The 8,399-nt window shown below is 29.3% G+C and overlaps 1 long non-coding RNA gene across 1 annotated transcript; it reads left to right on the top strand.

Moving 5' to 3' along the window:
* Positions 1-6,647: 6,647 nt before the first annotated feature.
* Positions 6,648-7,660, top strand: LOC113390770. The gene is made up of 3 exons (XR_003368295.1): positions 6,648-6,865; positions 6,936-7,128; positions 7,242-7,660. It is a non-coding gene; the product is annotated as an uncharacterized LOC113390770 (long non-coding RNA).
* Positions 7,661-8,399: the final 739 nt, after the last annotated feature.

Raw genomic sequence — 8,399 nt, 5'->3', positions numbered from 1 at the left:
TTTCACTTGTATTGACAAGATAAGAATCGATAAAATTTTCATAAAGGTAGGTCTAGCGGTTTTCGGAGATATGGAGGCAAAAGTAAAAAAATGAGCCATTTGGCGGTCAAAAATGATCATTAGACATATGCACATCAAATTATCAGATATTTTTATAGAGATTTTAACAATAAGTATGAATTTTGTTTACATTCCTATGGGTTCCGTACCAATGTTTACCCGTTAGACAGCGACGCGGCGCTTACGCGCTTTATATTTTGTCTCTATGCAGTTAAAGCAGTACGATTGCTTTGAAAAAAAGTTCAGATCTTCCACAATACGTGAAAATAAAGAAAATTTTTTTTTCAAAAAAAAAACAAAAAAAAATTTAAAAAATTTTTTTTTTAAATTTTTTTTTTTCAAAAAAGTAATTTTTTGTCCAAATTATAGTTTCTCAAAAATCTTATTTTTTCAAAGTAATTTTTTTTTCAAAAATGTTAATCGTTTTTAAAAAAAAATAATTTTTGGTACGGGAAGTTCCAGCAATTTGCCTTAAGGCACGATGCCTTAATTGCCTTAAGACAGAATTCCACTTACAGCTAGTTTTCTTTTAAATCATACGGTTTAATGAGCGCCATTTACACCAGAATTAAAGTAATTTACATTCCATCTAGAATTCACTTCATTATAGACATCTTGATGTATTCTAGCAGATTCACTACTTTAGTACAAACTATTTTCAGAAATTCACGATTTTATAAAAACTTTTTTTTCCAATTTATTTGAAATACAAAATTATGTTCATTGTATCTCAAAAAGAATAAAAGTATATAAGCATATAGATAAAATTCAAAGGGATCTTTCTGGCTTATTATTGTTTTTTATTATTTTTCTTTCACACAAAAATTGACAGAGTTATGAATGTTTAAAGACTGCGCGGCCGCGCAATTGTAAAAAAAGTTTTATAAAATCGTGGGTTTTCTGAAATAGTTTGTACTAAAGTAGTGAATCTGCTAGAATCCATCAAGATGTCTATAATGAAGTGAATTCTAGATGGAATGTGAATTACTTTAATTCTGGTGGAAATAGCGCTCATTAAACCATATGATTTAAAAAAAAAACTAGTATATGCTTCTTATTTGCATGATAGCTCACTCATTTTACACGCAAAAAACTTGTAACAGCACTCATTTTAAAGCTTATGTTGAGCACTATAAAACCCAATTTCATCGAAATGCATAAAATGTAAAACCTCGACAGTAGATGGCTTTAAATACAACAATTAAATCTTGAACTAAATAAAAAACGACTTTGCTTTTTCAAATATTGCTTAATATTTTTCCTAGAACACTTTATGTAATAATACCGATTTATTAAGATTTTTATTGACGATTTTTTGTTTATTACATGATTTTCGTTAAAATGTATATTTTAGGAGATATTTGCAAAAAAACGAAGAAAATCGCCAAAAATATATGAATCTTTAGTGGCCAGTAACTTGAAAAGTATTAGTTTTTTTGAAAAACTATAGAAGAAATTTTTTTCTTATAATTAGTTCTTCTATCGATTATTCTGAAACGTTATTTTGAAAAAATGTAATTACACAATTGAGAAGGGTTGTCATCCCCCCGGGTGGTGATGGCGCATCCCGAATTGTTTTCTTTTTTGAACTTGAGGGTAAGATGAACCTAATTCCAAAATTTCATTCAATTCGGAGCACAGTAAAAAAATTCAGACCTAAAACGCTCCGTTTACTGCGCTAGAATGTATGCATTGATTTTTGCTTTTGATTATATGTTGCGCTTTAACTTCCGAAAACCTTTGCACCGGTAATTCTAATTTTGTTGAATAATTACACATAGTGAAAGATGTTGGTTCGCTTACTGGCACTTTGCCTACTACAACCCATCCTAGTTTTGTATTATGAAAAATCGGTTTATTGTTGCCGAGATTTATGCTCCCATTGCAATAGATTTCCCAAAATAATTCAGAACCTATTAAGAGATCTATCTTATCGCTTATGTCAAATGCGGGATCTGTTAATTTTAAATGATTAGGAATTTTAAAATTGTTTGATTTAAATGATGCCGCTGGAATATTCGATGTTATGTTTTCCAGAATCAAACATGATAATTTTGATGAAAAATTCGAGATGCATGATTTTAATGTTACAGTTGCTTTTCTTTTATTTTTGAAGAATTTTGATTAATACCGCTGACTAGCATATTTATGTTTTGTTTGTTTAATCCGAGTTTATTGGAAAATTTTTAGTAATAAAATTAGACGTTGATCCAGAGTCAAGTAGAACTCTGCAAACTCTCCATTTGTTAGAGTTAGAACGTTAATTAAAGCTGCTGGTAAAAGTATTTGATTTGAATTATTTTGAATATAACATAAAACATTTTGTATAGTATTTTGGGTTGGATTCGTTGATGAATTTTCATTTTCAATATGTAATAAACTGTGATGATTTTCGTTGCATATATTGCATCAATTTGAAGAAAAGCAGTTTTGAGTGGTATGATTATTTCGTAAGCAATTCACGCATAAATTTAAAATTTTACTTTATATAACATAACTTCGGGAGATAATGTTTTCAATACTTCGCAATAAAATGACAGCTACAATTACAAAACAAACAGTTAATGTTGTGTGTTGCCGCCTATGACTTAGTTTCATTTTCGGAATATGCCAAGTTTTTATGTTTATTGTTGTTAGATTCGTTAATATTAGTTGATACAAAAACTTGACGTCTTTTATTAAAAAATGTTACGAGGTCAGAAAACGTTACAAGCTCAGAGACTTTGTTTAATGATATCTCCCATTCTTGACGTTTTTTTTTTATCAATTTTTGAATTAAGTAAATAATTAATTAATGGATCCTAATATTGTGTAGGTTGTTCTAACGCTTTTAGACACCTTATATGCTTATTGAAGGTGTCTATTAGATCGCGAAGACTTGCGTCAGATTCAGATGGAATCGGCGGATAATCGAATAGTGATTTGATATGATTATTTACAATACGTTTTTTATTCTCATACCGCGATTTTAGCAATTCCCAAGCAATGATGTAATTGTCCGCGGTAGCAGGTAAAGATTCGATAATATTACCTGCTTCGTCTTTTAGACAGGATTTTAGATAATGGAATTTTTCGGAATTGCTAATATTTTGGCCGTTGTGAATAATCGAATTGAATGAATCGTGGAATTGTAACCAAATCAGATAAGTACCGTCGAAATGAGATAAATTGATTACTGGTAATTAACTTCCCGTAGGGGCAAGTTATAGTAATCGCAAAAAAATCGAAAATGAAAATTTTTATATATCTTTACGTTTCAGAGGTTTCTGAACATTTTGGCATACCTTAGAAAAAATGGATGTATGTGTGTGTGTGTGTGTGTGTGTGTGTGTGTGTGTGTGCGTGTGTGTATGTATGTGCGGATACAAATTTTCGTCGACGATTTCGGGAACACGGATCAACTGATTTGAATAATTCAAAAAACATTCGATTTGTATTGATAAGGAAACGTGCTGATTAGTTTTTGGCGAAGGCAGGTCTAGCCGTTCCGGAGATACGGGGCAAAAAGTGCCGAAAACGGTAACTCAGTTTTTAAGAGAACGGAGCGTCCGATTTTAATAATTCAAAAAACATTTTACTTGTATTGACAAGATAAAGAATTGATCAAATTTTCATAAAGGCAGGTCTAGCGGTTTCGGAGATCTAACGAAAAAAGTAAAAAAAATGCCATTTGGCGGTCAAAAATGATCATTAGACATATGCACATCAAATTTTCAGATATTTTATAGAGATTTTAACAATAAGTATAAATTTTGTTTATTTTCCTATGGGTTCCGTATCAATGTTTACCCGTTAGACAGCGACGCCGCGCTTACGCGCTTTATATTTTGTCTCTATGCAGTTAAAGCAGTACGATTGCTTTGAAAAACAAGTTCAGATCTTCCAAAATATGTCAAAATGAAGAAAACATTTTTTGTTCAAAAAAAAATTTTTTTTTAAATTTTTTTTTTAAAAAAAAATTTAAAAAAAAAAAAAATTTTTTTCAAAAAAAAGTAATTTTTTGTCCAATTTATAGTTTCTCAAAAATCTTATTTTTTCGAAGTAATTTTTTTTCAAAAATGTTAATTGTTTTTAAAAAAAATAATTTTTGGTACGGGAAGTTCCAGCAATTTGCCTTAAGGCACGATGCCCTAATTGCCTTAAGACAGAATTCCACTTACAGCTAGTTTAATATTGTTTGTTTGATTGGAATTGTCACCGATGCTACTACTTGAACTAGATATTGTTTCATTTTTTTAACTTCCCGAAGGAGAAGTTTATGTTTTAATATTTATTTCTAAAGTTAAGAGATATTTACTGTAAATATTATGAAAATCACACATTTCAGTATCTATTAGCTTGTTTGTTTGCTCATCATCATCAATAATGTTTGCCATTTCGATTAATAGATCCAGAAATGTATTCAAAGAAGGCTTTAACTCCGCTAAAATATAGTCAAATTCTGATATATCTGTTTCACTACTTGCATTTTCTCCTATTCCTTTACAAAAATTATCAATTTAAGTTAAACGAGATTTCATAAATGAAATTCATATCGGACGCTTAGTTCTTTCAAAAACTGCCATTTTTTGCACATTTAGCCTTTGTTAAAAACTAATTATCTCTTCTCCCAATCATTACAAATTGAATGTTTTTTAGATCATTTAAATCGGATACTCCGTTCTCTCAAGAACTCGATTTATATATTCTGCACTCTTCGCTCCGTATCTCCGTAACGGCTGGACCTGCCTTTGCCAAAAACTAATCAGCACATCTCCCTATCAATAGGAATCGAATGTTTTATGAACCATTCAAATCGGTTGATCCGTGCGGCCAAAAACCTGGTCGAAAAAATGCGGACATACAAAACACACACACACATACTCACATCCATTTTTTCTGACGTTTGCCAAAATGTTCAGAAACCTTCAAAACGTCGAAAAACGCAAAAATTTTATTTTTCGATTTTAAGTCCATTACTATAACTGCCCTACGGAAAGTTAAAAAATCGCTACATACGGAAAACGATTTTATAATTGAATTTCGAATATTATATCAAGGGAGTGGCCAGCAGATATTGAAATTGAAATCCAGTCTTTGTGCATCAGATTTAAATTAACATCATTGATGCAATCTATCAATGGAATCAGAGATTATATTGATACTGGAGGCCAAGTAGTTCCTAATAATATAGAAATCCTAATTCGATACATAAATATTGAACCTTGCAGTTCAAGTGTGAGTACGAATTCAGTAATATGAATATTATTTTAAATAAACAAAGATATAGAATATTAATTGAAAATCTAGCAAATCTTTTATTTATAAAAATGAATGACCCACCACAACAATTATTTAATCATAAATAATTATGTAAAAACTTGGTTAAGTTTTCATCGTTCAGCGGAAGACAACAAAACAAGGAAAATTCAACTACAAGATCCTGAACAAAATCCAATTTGGCATATTATAAATACCATTAGTGTTTTTATGTTAAAACTTAACCAAGTTTTTTATGCAGTATTGTTTGATATATTATTTGTATTTTATAATTTAACTAATTTTTATTAATTGTTCATATTATTATAATAAACATACATATATCTGCACAAAATGGATTTTGTAATGTTGCTTTCATTTTTGAACCAAAATGAAACAAATATGAGAACCAGTTTTTAAACTGGTTTTTTTAAATTTTAGTGTTTTGTTAAAAAAAATTAGCACAATACCACTGAGCATAATTAGATTTCAGCAACGAAGCTGGTAACAGTTCCAGTTTGCCATTGTGCATACATTCAGAATTGAAACAGTGATGCCCACATCATAGAATTCAGAACAATATTATGTCATTCCTAGTTTTCCTTCTAATAAATACGTTTTTAACATACATATTCATAAAATTGCAAATCACATAAATAACACACTACCACAAATAAATTGTTATTATCATGCAAGACTATGCAGCAATTATAATGTAGAAAGATGATTAATAGAATTAAAATAGATTCTATGAATCTATAAAATTGAATACAACTAAAATAATTACTAAGTTTGTAAAATAGAAGAATTAGTACCTTCAAGTCCAATATAATTTTTTGAAACAAGCTGCTTAGGTCAGAGCCTTCTTTTTCCAAGTAGTGAGAATCCATTGTAAACTTAAATACTATAGAAACCGCTTATTTTGTTTCAAATATTATTTTATAGTCACCAGTAATTTTGTTGAATAGAATGATAGTAACAATTAACGAAACACATTACATAGTAGCAAATAAAACCATTCAAATGATTAAACGAATTTGTTAGTGAAGTATTTACAAAGCTATTAATTTAAGATTTCAATTTTTTTTCTTTATCCAAAGATGTTAAACTGTCAATAGTATTAGTGCATAATAAACATTAATAACAAAAGTTAGACACAAATCCATGACATACAATATACACAATAGTAGACCGACATGAAGTAACAAAGCATTACTATCAAAACACAATGTAGATTGGAAACTGAGAGAAGGCATCGACTATTCGCTATGTGTGAATGCTGTGAAATGACTGTGAAGGCATGGGGGGTTATCTCTGAACAAATACGCTTTACCGTGTTTTGACATTGGGTATTGCCAAGCTTAGATTATAGATGGCTTACATTCGCTCAATTACAACAACGCTCGTTCGCGCATTTGACAGCCGTCGTACGAATGTGCCAATAACCTATATGTTGTTGCTAAATATTTCTGTTCTAGTGAATATTTAATAAATAAATTTAGTATGGTCACGTGCCAAGTTGTTTCAACTAATGAATATTGAATTGCACGTCTTAAGTGATGGCCAGGTATGTATGATGAGTTATATTTATTTATATAATGAAAATGTATAATAATAATACACGATGAAAATGTCAGAAGTCAAACACTTTTCAATCAATTCAAGAAAGCATCCTAAAGTTCATGTTCTCCGGAGCCTAAATATGCCGGATTTGTACTATATGAATGTATTTTAATAATAATTATTTTAGAACTTGGTATATCAATGTCAATTCATAAAAATGATGTAGAGGCAGTGGCAGATTGTCGAAGGAGAGTAATCTTACTTCAGGTAACTAAATACAAGTTGCTTATATATTTTATTTTGAATAATGTAGTTGTATCTTTAAATCAAGTATCTGTCTTTCTTGTAATAATTTATATAATAATATGCTTCTTGTTTAGGCTTCTTTGACCTGTATTGAAGTGTGTGGATTAGACAAATCTCCTTTACGGGAATCATGAAAGAGTTTCCCTCTCACACAGTCACGACTAGGAGAGCATTCTGATGTAGAATCAGGCGATAATTCTGATAGAGGGTAAACAAAACAATCTAATAAAAAAACACGACAGTGTGCAAATCCAGAGAAAGGGCCAAGTAATTTTAATTCTAAATACCATTTGCAAAGAAAATAAGTAAGGACATAATTCTTGCTTTGAAACTGTACAAAAAGTCTGCAAAGGTATCAAATGCATACATTTTTATTCTGTTTATTGAAAACACTTGGCTTTATAGTTTTTTTTTATCTTTTATGTAAGTTTTAATGTTAATGGATTCATCATGATCATAAAATGAATAAATGTAATTTTTAAAAATCACTCATACACAGAAACTATTTAAAGATTTCGTCAAATGTAACTTTATTAATGATTGATTAGATAGCAAAGTAACTATTAAATGGAGAGATAATAAAGAAGAACATCTCGTAAATGAATTTTAATCCTAGGAATTTAGTTTTATCTCTATTTAATTTCGAGGTTTATTTTGTTTGGGAAGTATTCGTTCTTTTTTTAGAAATTTGCTGTTCTTTTTATTCTTTAAAATTTTTGCATTACTTGCCATTCCTTCTAAATTTGTAATTCCATCGTCAATACTCCTGCGCTTTTCACTTCTTAGTTTTTAAGTTTTTAATATATTATTATTAGTCATTAAGTAATTAATATTAATATCGTTAATTAATATTAATAAGTTACTTTTCTTTAGTTTGTAGTACTTTAAAAATATGTTTGTAATATACTTTAATTAATAGTAGTCAGTTATTTCTGTTTAGTTTATATTTCTTCCAAAATATGTCTGTGATATATTTGAAAATATATTTTGTATTTCGTATGTTTTGTTCTTATTTCAAATATTAAAAATTTTTTAGATTTTTTGGCTGTAATGATTATATGTACAAATGTAGAAGTAATACCAGGGGTTAATTTACAAAATGAACATGTGCTGCCATCAATAATCTTAGCTCCGCACTTCAATCGATGAAACGTCAAATCGCCCGACATAGCTATCTATTTATACTTGTTTATCTATGTGTGAAGGCATGGAACATAGATTTTTTTTTAATT

This window comes from Ctenocephalides felis, unplaced genomic scaffold (assembly GCF_003426905.1).
Source record: "Ctenocephalides felis isolate EL2017-DRISC unplaced genomic scaffold, ASM342690v1 CF-g0.4_SCAFFOLD_03618, whole genome shotgun sequence".
In the NCBI taxonomy this organism is placed as follows: domain Eukaryota; kingdom Metazoa; phylum Arthropoda; class Insecta; order Siphonaptera; family Pulicidae; genus Ctenocephalides; species Ctenocephalides felis.
Note: the sequence above shows the minus strand (reverse complement) of the source record. Positions and strands in the feature narration are given on the sequence as shown.